The 10,008-nt window shown below is 39.7% G+C and overlaps 1 pseudogene; it reads right to left on the bottom strand.

The window, feature by feature from the left end:
- Positions 1 to 7,172: 7,172 nt before the first annotated feature.
- Positions 7,173 to 7,353, bottom strand: LOC112062062 (uncharacterized; annotated as a pseudogene).
- Positions 7,354 to 10,008: the final 2,655 nt, after the last annotated feature.

Here is a 10,008-nt window from a genome sequence, read left to right as displayed (position 1 = left end):
GCCCCGGTCCGGGAAGATCCCACATGCCGCGGAGCGGCTGGGCCCGTGAGCCATGGCCGCTGAGCCTGCGCGTCCGGAGCCTGTGCTCCGCAACGGGAGGGGCCCCAACAGTGAGAGGCCCGCGTACCGCAAAAAAATAAAAAAAGAAGAAGAGATAGGCTTTAAAAATTCGTCTTCATTAAAATGTACAGTCCTCTGAAAATGAGAAGGAAGTTATTAACACACAGTAACCAGGATAGTTCTCAGTTGTTCTTCCACTTGACATATGGGTCTTTCTAGTTACCTTCACTGAAAGAAGGTGGTTCCTCCCTTTGCACTGTTTGCTAATTGTATTGAAAAGCTGGAAAGGAGAAAAGAACGGAAATCCTGTTTCCTGAAATATTTCTTAAGGGGAAAGAGGAAATTAACTGGTTCTGATGTTTTGTTGTCAGGAAAACATTTACTTGATCCCTTCATCACACAGTCTGATTACTCTTTTTCTTTTTCAGCTCCATATTTCTGCTTCAGATACTCAAATGGAATTTCCAGATGGTTGCCTTCTCTAAGGTATGATGATTCTTTCCATAAGCAATCTTTACCCTCCTTCCCTCCCACATGCCATATGTTTCCTACATACTTGGCCCTTAAATTGTTTTCTTTTATGTTTTAAAAATAATAGCTGATGGTTTTGATTTGTTCTTTAACTAATACTTGACAATTGTGAGGGGTGTTTTGTTTCTATATCCCAAGTGACGCCATGGTCTCGGTAGAAATCTGCTTTAGAGATTGATAGGGAATTCTTCCATCAGTCAATGTTAAGTCAGTGACAGTGATAAATCCATCATACTTGTTCTTCATTTTGATTTAGTTAAGACTCCACAGCATCATTTTGTCCCTCTTGTATAACCTGGGATGGAGGGAACAGAGACAGCTGTGGCTTCTGCCGTAAGCTGGAAAATGGGCACATTTCATTGTGCTGACTGATGCTGCCTACAGCTCCGAAGCCAGCATATACCATCTTTTTTCTTTTTAAAGGTTTAAGGGGGTGGGTTGATGGCGGACTCTGGGAGGGCTCATGCCAAGGAGTACTTCCCAGAACTTCTGCTGCAAGTGTCCTTGTCCCCGCAGTGAGCCTAAGCCACACCCTGCCTCTGCAGGAGACCCTCCAGCACTAGTAGCTCCGATGGGGAGTTTAACAGTGCTGTTGATCCACATCCGAGAGAAAAGTTCTTCAAGGTTGTTGGTCCCTGTCTCTCCCATGGCCTGCCCTCACCTCAGCTCTTACCCCTCCAAGTCAAGCTCTTTGCGCCCTAATCTGAGGGAATAGCAACATCTTGGAAATCTTCCCAACAAGTCCTCTCAGTAAGGCCGTGTGGCTGACAGGGTCTCTGTGCTCCAGCCGGGAGTCAGTGCTGTGCCTCTGAGGTGGGAGAGCCGAATTCAGGACATTGGTCCACCAGAGACCTCCCGGCTCCACGTAATATCAAATGGCGAAAAGTCTCCCAGAGATCTCCATCTCAATGCTAAGACCCAGCTCCACTCAACGACCAGCAAGCTACAGTGCTGGATACCCCATGCCAAACAACTAGTAAGACAGGAACACAACCCCACCCATCAACAGAGAGGCTGCCTACAATCATAATAAAGTCACAGACACCCCAAAACACACCACGGGACACAGTCCTGCCCACCAGAAAGACAAGATCCAGCCTCATCCACCAGAACACAGGAAACAGTCTCCTCCACCAGGAAGCCTACACGGCCCACTGAACCAACCTTAGCCACTGGGGGCAGACACCAAAAACAACAAGAACTATGAACCTGCAGCCTGCGAAAAGGAGACCCCAAACACAGTAAGTTAAGCAAAATGAGAAGACAGAGAAACACACAGCAGATGAAGGAGCAAGGTAAATACCCACCAGACCAAACAAATGAAGAAGAAATAGACAGTCTACCTGAAAAAGAATTCAGGTAATGATAGTAAAGATGATCCAAAATCTTGGAAATAGAATGGAGAAAATACAAGAAACGTTTAACAAGGACCTAGAAGAACTAAAGAGCAAACAAACAATGATGGACAACACAATAAATGAAATTTAAAATTCCCTAGAAGGAATCAATACCAGAATAACTGAGGCAGAGGAACGGATAAGTGACCTGGAAGGTAAAATAGTGGAAATAACTACTGCAGAGCAGAATAAAGGAAAAAGGATGAAAAGAATTGAAGACAGTCTCAGTGACCTCTGGGACAACATTAAAAACACCAACATTCGCATTATAGGGGTCCCAGAAGAAGAAGAGAAAGAGAAAGTGACTGAGAAAATATTTGAAGAGATTATAGTTCAAAACTTCCCTAAAATGGGAAAGGAAATAGTCAACCAAGTCCAGGAAGTGCAGAGAGTCCAACACAGGATAAATGCAAAGAGAAACACCCTGAGACACATATTAATCAAACTATCAAAAATTAAATACAGGGCTACCCTGGTGGCGCAAATACAAAGAAAAAATATTAAAAGCAGCAAGGGAAAAATGACAAATAACATACAAGGGAATCCCCATAAGGTTAAAAGCTGATCCTTCAGCAGAAACTCTGCAAGCCAGAAGGGAGTGGCAGGACATATTTAAAGTGATGAAAGGGAAAAACCTACAACCAAGAACTCTACCCAGCAAGGATCTCATTCAGATTTGATGGAAAAATTAAAACTTTTAGAGACAAGCAAAAGCTAAGAGAATTCAGCACCACCAAACCAGCTTTACAACAAATGCTAAAGGAACTTCTCTAGGCAGGAAAAACATGAAAAAGAAAAGACCTACCATAACAAACCCAAAACAATTAAGAAAATGGTAATAGGAACATACATACCGATAATTACCTTAACTGTAAATAGATTAAATGCTTCAACCAAAATAAATAGACTGGCTAAGTGGATACAAAAACAAGACCTGTATATATGTTGTATACAAGAGACCCACTTCAGACCTAGGGACACATACTGACTGAAAGTGAGGGGATGAAAAAAGATATTCCATGCAAATGGAAATTTTAAAAAAGCTGGAGTAGAAATTTCTTTTCCTCCAGCTTCATTGAGGTATAATTCACAAACAAAATCATAAGATAAAGTGTACAAGGTGATGATTTGATAATTGAACTCATGGAAACAGAGAGCATTAAAAGTGGCTGCCAGGGTCTGGGGGGTGGGGGAGATGGGGAGAGCTTAGTAAAAGGGCACAAACTTTCAGTAAATAAATAAGTTCATCTTATAAATAAAACTTTTTATTTATAAGATGAATAAAATCTGAGGATCTAGTGTATAACATTAGACTGCAGTGGATAACTCTGTTGTATAATAGAAATAATTTTAATTTGGTTTCAGAATAGGAATGTGGGAAATCTAGTGATGGAAATTGGGGATATGTAAGAGCTGAGCTAAGAAAAATACAAGTATAATTAAGATTGAGAAATAAAATAATAAACTAGGAAAGCTGATTTTAAAAGTTTAGCTGTGTCCAGCTAGTTTAAGCACCAGACTGGATGCTGAATAGTAGTATTTTTGCAAGTAAGTTAAATTTTTTATTCTGTCAGTTTCTTTCACTCTGCCTAATATGAAGCCCCAGGAGCAAATGAAAACAAAGCCCCTCATTATAAACTTCAAAGTGGGCTTAAGAAGAAGTATCAAACTTGTCTCTCACACATGACTAGGGCTGACCAAGGGCAGATAAGCCCATGGCCATGTGTGCAATCAGCTTGTGAACCAGCCCCTCTACAGCATGATTGAGGCCATGGACATTCCTGGGATTGAGCCAGTAACAAAGCCAAGTACTTAAACAGTACGGGTCCATTTGTGAGAAAATCCCAGTTGGAGGAATTCTTTAGTGGCTACTTTGCCACCATGTATGTGAATATATCATAAGTACTGTGAAATAGTTATTTCATTAAAGTTATTATTGCCTTTACTGTAGGTCTTTTCACTGGATCTGGTTTTGTAGTCCTGTTAGTTATGGGGTAGTTCTAAGCTTCAAATATTACTCTGGAAGAGAAGAATGTTCTCCCTCTCCCCTTGTCATTTCATTTCCCTAAAACCAGGATCTTTTAGTTTACTGACGAGGGATTCTTTTTCTGCAACAGGAAGATTAGTTAACTGACTCAGTCATATTTTCCCATAAATGGCAACATGAGCTGTCCTGAGATTTATTTTTAGATACTGGATTAGTCTTAGAATGTGAGTTCTGCACTGTGGGAAAGAATGACATGACCCTGCTAAGATGTGAACCCTGCTTTCTGTTGCCACGGTTACCATTTGATCATCCTAACTTACATACTCAGAGTCCAAATGAATAAATCTAAATAACAGCTTCTATAGAAGACAGGAGTCGAACTACAAAATACGTCATCCTTTATATGAGCAAATATGAACCATGCATAGACTGTAGCACAAAAATGTCTGCAGAACAAAAAGGAGCAGGGATACGTTTTGCCGGAAAATGTAAAATTTGGATTGCTCTTTACAATTTATTGTTTAGGAAATGTAGGTTTCAGAACTGCTTAGTAAAAGTAAAAATATGATAATAAATGCAGCAGACCAAATGTTTTAAGAATGGGCCATATGGAGCATTTTTACCTGTTATCTGTTGCATTTTAAGCATCTAGCCCAATATCTTGTTATCTGAAGGAGTGCACTGGCATCCTGTTTCCTTTGCATTCCTTATTAGAAACATCAAACTGAAAATGGAATAAAAATAGACTTTATTGAAAGCTATAAACATGATCTTAAAATATGCTAATTCTAAAACATCTGAAGCATGACCACCATTTCATGATCATTCATTCAGTCCTTATCTTTCGTGAGCATCATGACTCTATGACATCAATGGCAAGATTCTTATTCTCTCAAAGCTAGTTTTCATGGAAAAGAATTGAAAAGAAAGGATATAGATATATACATATTTATATGTATAACTAAGTCATTTTGCTGTACACCTGAACCTAGCACAATACTGTAAATCAACTATACTTCAGTTTAAAAAAAAAATGAAAGAGAAAGGGAACTGCAAAAAAAGCACCTAGCAAAGTGTATAGTGTATAGTGTATATTCAATAAATAATGGTTATGAAAAAACCCTACTTTTTAGTGATTAATTTCAGGAGAAGAAAATAATCATGAATACAACTCATCCCCTTCCCCCAATAAATAGCTACTTATAAGGAAGCAGTCAAATTTTTACCCACACAATTTGTAATGTTGAAGACATCATCACCTAACATTCACCGTGCCCCCTGCAGTGGAAGCGCGGAGTCTTAACAACTGGACCACCAGGGAAATCCCTCTAGCATTCTTATTTTACAAAGCAAACCTTACCTCTTAGTGGCAATCATAACAAAGTTTCATATTTGGATATATTTTACAGTTTAGGTTCTTCTTTGGACCTAGTGCTCACTAGGCAAGAAGATAACTTGAGAGTACAAAGTCTGCTTTTCTGAGACAACAAACTTTTGAATTCCCCTCTGTTTCAGGGATTATGGAAGTGCTTGTTGGCAAACACTTTGAGTAGACTGGCCCCATTCTTCATGACTTGTTTTCTATGACATTAGCATGAATTCATGCACGTCAGGCTGTGCTCACGATGGAGTTTAGATGAGAAAGGGCCTTGGTTTCTCTTGAAGGGAGGGGTTCAGTCCTAGAACACAGGTTGGAGGCTGATCCACGATTTCCTTTCACTGGGTTTAATGGCTTTCATTCAGGAAGCAGTGGTGCTGGACAGTTCCCTTCCAAACAAGCAATGAGAGGCCAGGACCAGGTCCAGGATTTGGGGTCATAATAATAAAAAAGGTGGTGTTATTGTGGTCTTGGACAATAACTTTCTCCTTTGATTCATCATCCATTTTAAGTTGAAATGATATTTTTAAATTTTTATCTGACACTGATGTATTTTTGCAGTCCTGTTGAATAATAAAACATTTGAATGTTGGAGCTAGGACTTTTGAAACAGTGCCAGTTGTTTCCGGAGTGGTCAAGAAGTGAGATTTCTCAATTCAAGCTCAGGTTGCCCTAATGTCCAGAGCACTCAACCCACATACACCACCGGCCTTCTCCAGGGCAGTGATTCCACCATTCCTTTGGGTTTGGCATAGTTGTTCCAGGACCATTTTGTGTGTGTGTGTGTGTGTGTGTGTGTGTGTGTGTGTGTGCGCGCACACGTACGTGTGTGCTCGTGTGTGTGTGTCTAGAAATCTGAATTTTAACAAGCATATCAGGTGTTTCCAATGCAGACGGTAACTGAGAAACAGTGACATTTGAAGAAAGAGCTTCAATTTTGCATTTGTCTATTCTGTCAAGGAGATTGTTCCAGTTACTATTGCTGTGCAACACACCACCTCAAAATGTAGTGGCATAATACAGCTATTTTATTACAATCCTGGATTCTGGGATTCAGAAATTCAAATGGGCACAACAGAGACAACCTTTCTCTGTTCCGTGATGTCTGGGCCTCCACTAGTGAGATTTGAAGGCTGAAGGTGACTCTACTGCTTTGGGCTGGAATCATTTGAAGTCTTCTTCATTCACATTCCTGGTAGTTGACGAAGGCTGTTGGCTAAGACCTCAACAGGGCTGTTGGCTGAAACACTTTCATATGGCCTCTCCATGTATCTCTTCATAGGATAGTTTGGGTTTCCTCACAGCATGGCAGGTGAATTCTAAGAGTGAATATCCCAAGAGAGAACAAAGTGGGAGTGTGTGTTATTTTTACAACCTAGCTTGGAAGTCACATAATATCACTTTTATCAGGTTGAGGGAGTTACAAGATCTCTCCAGGTTCTTGGACTGTCAAGAGGACATTATAAGAAACCATGAGGGATGGGAGTATTGTGGCTATCTTTGGAAGATAAAATCTACCATTGAGACCAATCATTTAATGGAAAACTATCGAAAAATTAGTAAAGACAAATAGAAGCTCAATATAGTTGAAAACATTATAATAGAACACTTTTCTTGCTGTGAATAAGTTAAAATCTCTTCACCCAGATGAATTACATCCTATGGTACTAAGAAAACTCACAAATCATATTACAGAGACATATGAAAAATAAGAGATACTGGCAAACTGGGAAGTTGATACATATCATTCTGTCCACAGGAGGAAAAGGATGGACTCAATAAATGGCAGGACAAATAAGATTCTAGAGTCTAGTAAATTAAGGGCTAGATTTTCAAAATCCAGGCCAAGCATGACATATAAATCTGCTACAAGTGTGCTACCACTTTCTTACCTTGTATATCCATGGAAGATATTGCAAAATAATCAGATCATGGCATCCCTGACTGCTGTGTTTGGACCAGATCTACACTTGATCTTAGCCAAAAGGCCGAGAAGCGATTGGACCAGATCTAGAATCATTGTCAAAATTATGCTCTAGGCAGCCACAGCCAATTAATTGTTATTGATACATGAGTTAAAACCTACTTCTTATTTAGAAGCAAAAAGTGGAGGTTCCTATATCCCAGTATCATTTCAGTAAAAGTAAATCATGTTGTACCAATTTTATTTATTTTTTCTTTATAAAAATTATCAGACAGACTAAGTTACTACGATAGACGTGGTGTTCTTTGGCCTGTATGAAGGAATTTGACACATTCTTCCTCATGATAGTCTTGTAGAAAAAATGGGAAACCACTAATGAATGTAACGACAATGGAAGAGACCAGTTATTGGTATGACAACCCCTCACAAAATGTGACGACTCCAACTTGGTTGGAACATTCTTGTGTGTTCAACATTTTGTAAAATCAAAGACTTGAAGAATTTAAGGGTATACTAATCACATTTAGAGATGATATGAAGGTGGAGGAGACCAAATAGGTTGCATGACAGAATAAGAATTCAAAAATATCTTGATATGTTGCATCCAACAAGATGAAATTCAACAGGATATATAGTCTTGCATCTGTTTCCCCCCAAAAAATACAGAACATATAAACTTGACTTTGCAACAGCATGTATAAGGAATTCTTCTGTATTTTAATTGAGTAAGATCAAATCAACCATGTGAAATGATCTCCAAAAATGTTTGTTGAAGTTCTTTCTGGAACAAAGATGGTAATAATTCTATTCTCTTGTTCCTTACTCAGATCACAATTGGGAGAGTTCATTCAGTGGTGAACACTCCAGTTTAAAGGGGTATAGAAAAATCAGAGTATTAGCCAGGATTTGTGTTCCCTGGCAAAGAGAAAACTCAGGATATTTCATATAAATTTCAGTCATAATATATGCAAATCATTGTGCTAAGAATTTTACTTTTAAAACCTAAATTTTTATTTTATTTATTTATTTTAAATTAATTTAATTTTTTTTTTTGGCTGCATTAGGTGTTCGTTGCTGCGCATGGGCTTTCTCTAGTTGTGGCGAGCGGGGGCTACTCTTCATTCTGGCGCACAGGCTTCTCCTTGCGGTGGCTTCTCTTGTTGTGGAGTGTGGGCTCTAGGCACACGGGCTTCAGTAGTTGTGGCATGCAGGCTCAGTAGTTGTGGCTCGTGGGTCTAGAGTGCAGGCTCAGTAGTTGTGGCACAGAGGCTTCGTTGCTCCGCGGCATGTGGGATCTTCCCGGACCAGGGCTTGAACCCATGTTCCCTGCATTGGCAGGCGGATTCTTAACCACTGCGCCACCAGGGAAGTCCCAGGGAAGAGTTAGTGTAAATTCACTCTTACACTAATCCTGCAAGGTAGGTATTATTCTGACCATTGTACAGATGAGGAAACGGAATCACAGTGTTTAAATAAAGTATAATAGCTTTAAATAGCTATAAAGTTGAAGAGCCAGGATTCTAACACAAGTCCGTGTCCCCCCGAGTCATCAGAACATCTGTGACAGTGGTTCACAAAATTCTAGCACACATATGCATCTTATGAGGATCTTGTATAGAAATGCAGATTTTCAGGCCCAGATATTCTGAGTCAGCAGGTCTTGGATAATTTTCTTTAAAATTTTTCAGCATATTTTCTTTAAAATATTTCAGCATAGACTGTGTGATATGAACATGTATGTATGATTTAGTTTTAATCTAGACCCTTGTTGTGGTTAGTTGTCTTAATCAGAAATATATACTCCAGGGTCATTAGCTAACATTTAATCAAAGGTCCACAAACCAGAGGAATTAAATTATATTCATCTCCAGTGAATACCAGAAATTCTGTTATTTGACTAATGAATATCAGAACTGGGTATTTCTTGATGAAATTATTAGGTTTCATTATATGTGTATTTTCTGGCAGTATTGTAGAGACCCTCACAGCCTTGTATACACGGGCCATAAAAATATAGCAGGCCCAGCAGTCTGCATCCTCAGAAATGGCACCCAGAGCTTGATTCCTCAATGGCCTGTTTCAGCTACTAAGTTGGAGACTTCCTGGTCTCCTGACTCTGATTAGATAGTTGGCTGAATCCTGCTTCCTTTGCCTCCAGTGAACTGTCCATGAAATGTTTTGTCAGAGCTCTTAGAGGAAGGAATTGAGAGCTGGAACTCCATTGGGTTTGGCTAAATTGGTGGTGTGATTGTCACATGTTTGCTGAGAAATGTGTGTGTCAGGATTCAGTCAGAAACTTGCTTTCAGGGGGTTGTGGAGATGAAACCCATAATTTTCACCTATAACTAAGTGTTAGTGTTTACCAAAAATCCCGTGAAAAATGTGTGCATAACTAAGTTGATCAAGATCTGAATTATTAGAAGCAAGTTAGATGATTCTGATTTGAGAAGCACTGAGTTATATCTCTTTCCTTGTTTAAATGGAGGACCAATAAATATTTATTTGGTAGTGGGAGGTGGGAGTGTTTCAAATATTGCATGAAGGCCAGATCTTTCTTTTTTAAAAAGTCTTTTATAATCTTGAGATTTAATCAATTAAAAAAAAAGAGATTTGGGCTTCCCTGGTGGCGCAGTGGTTGAGAGTCCGCCTGCCGATGCAGGGGACACGGGTTCGTGCCCCAGTCCGGGAAGATCCCACATGCCGTGGAGCGGCTGGGCCCGTGAGCCATGGC

The sequence above is a fragment of the Physeter macrocephalus genome, chromosome 7, assembly GCF_002837175.3.
Source record: "Physeter macrocephalus isolate SW-GA chromosome 7, ASM283717v5, whole genome shotgun sequence".
Lineage (NCBI taxonomy): Eukaryota > Metazoa > Chordata > Mammalia > Artiodactyla > Physeteridae > Physeter > Physeter macrocephalus.
Note: the sequence above shows the minus strand (reverse complement) of the source record. Positions and strands in the feature narration are given on the sequence as shown.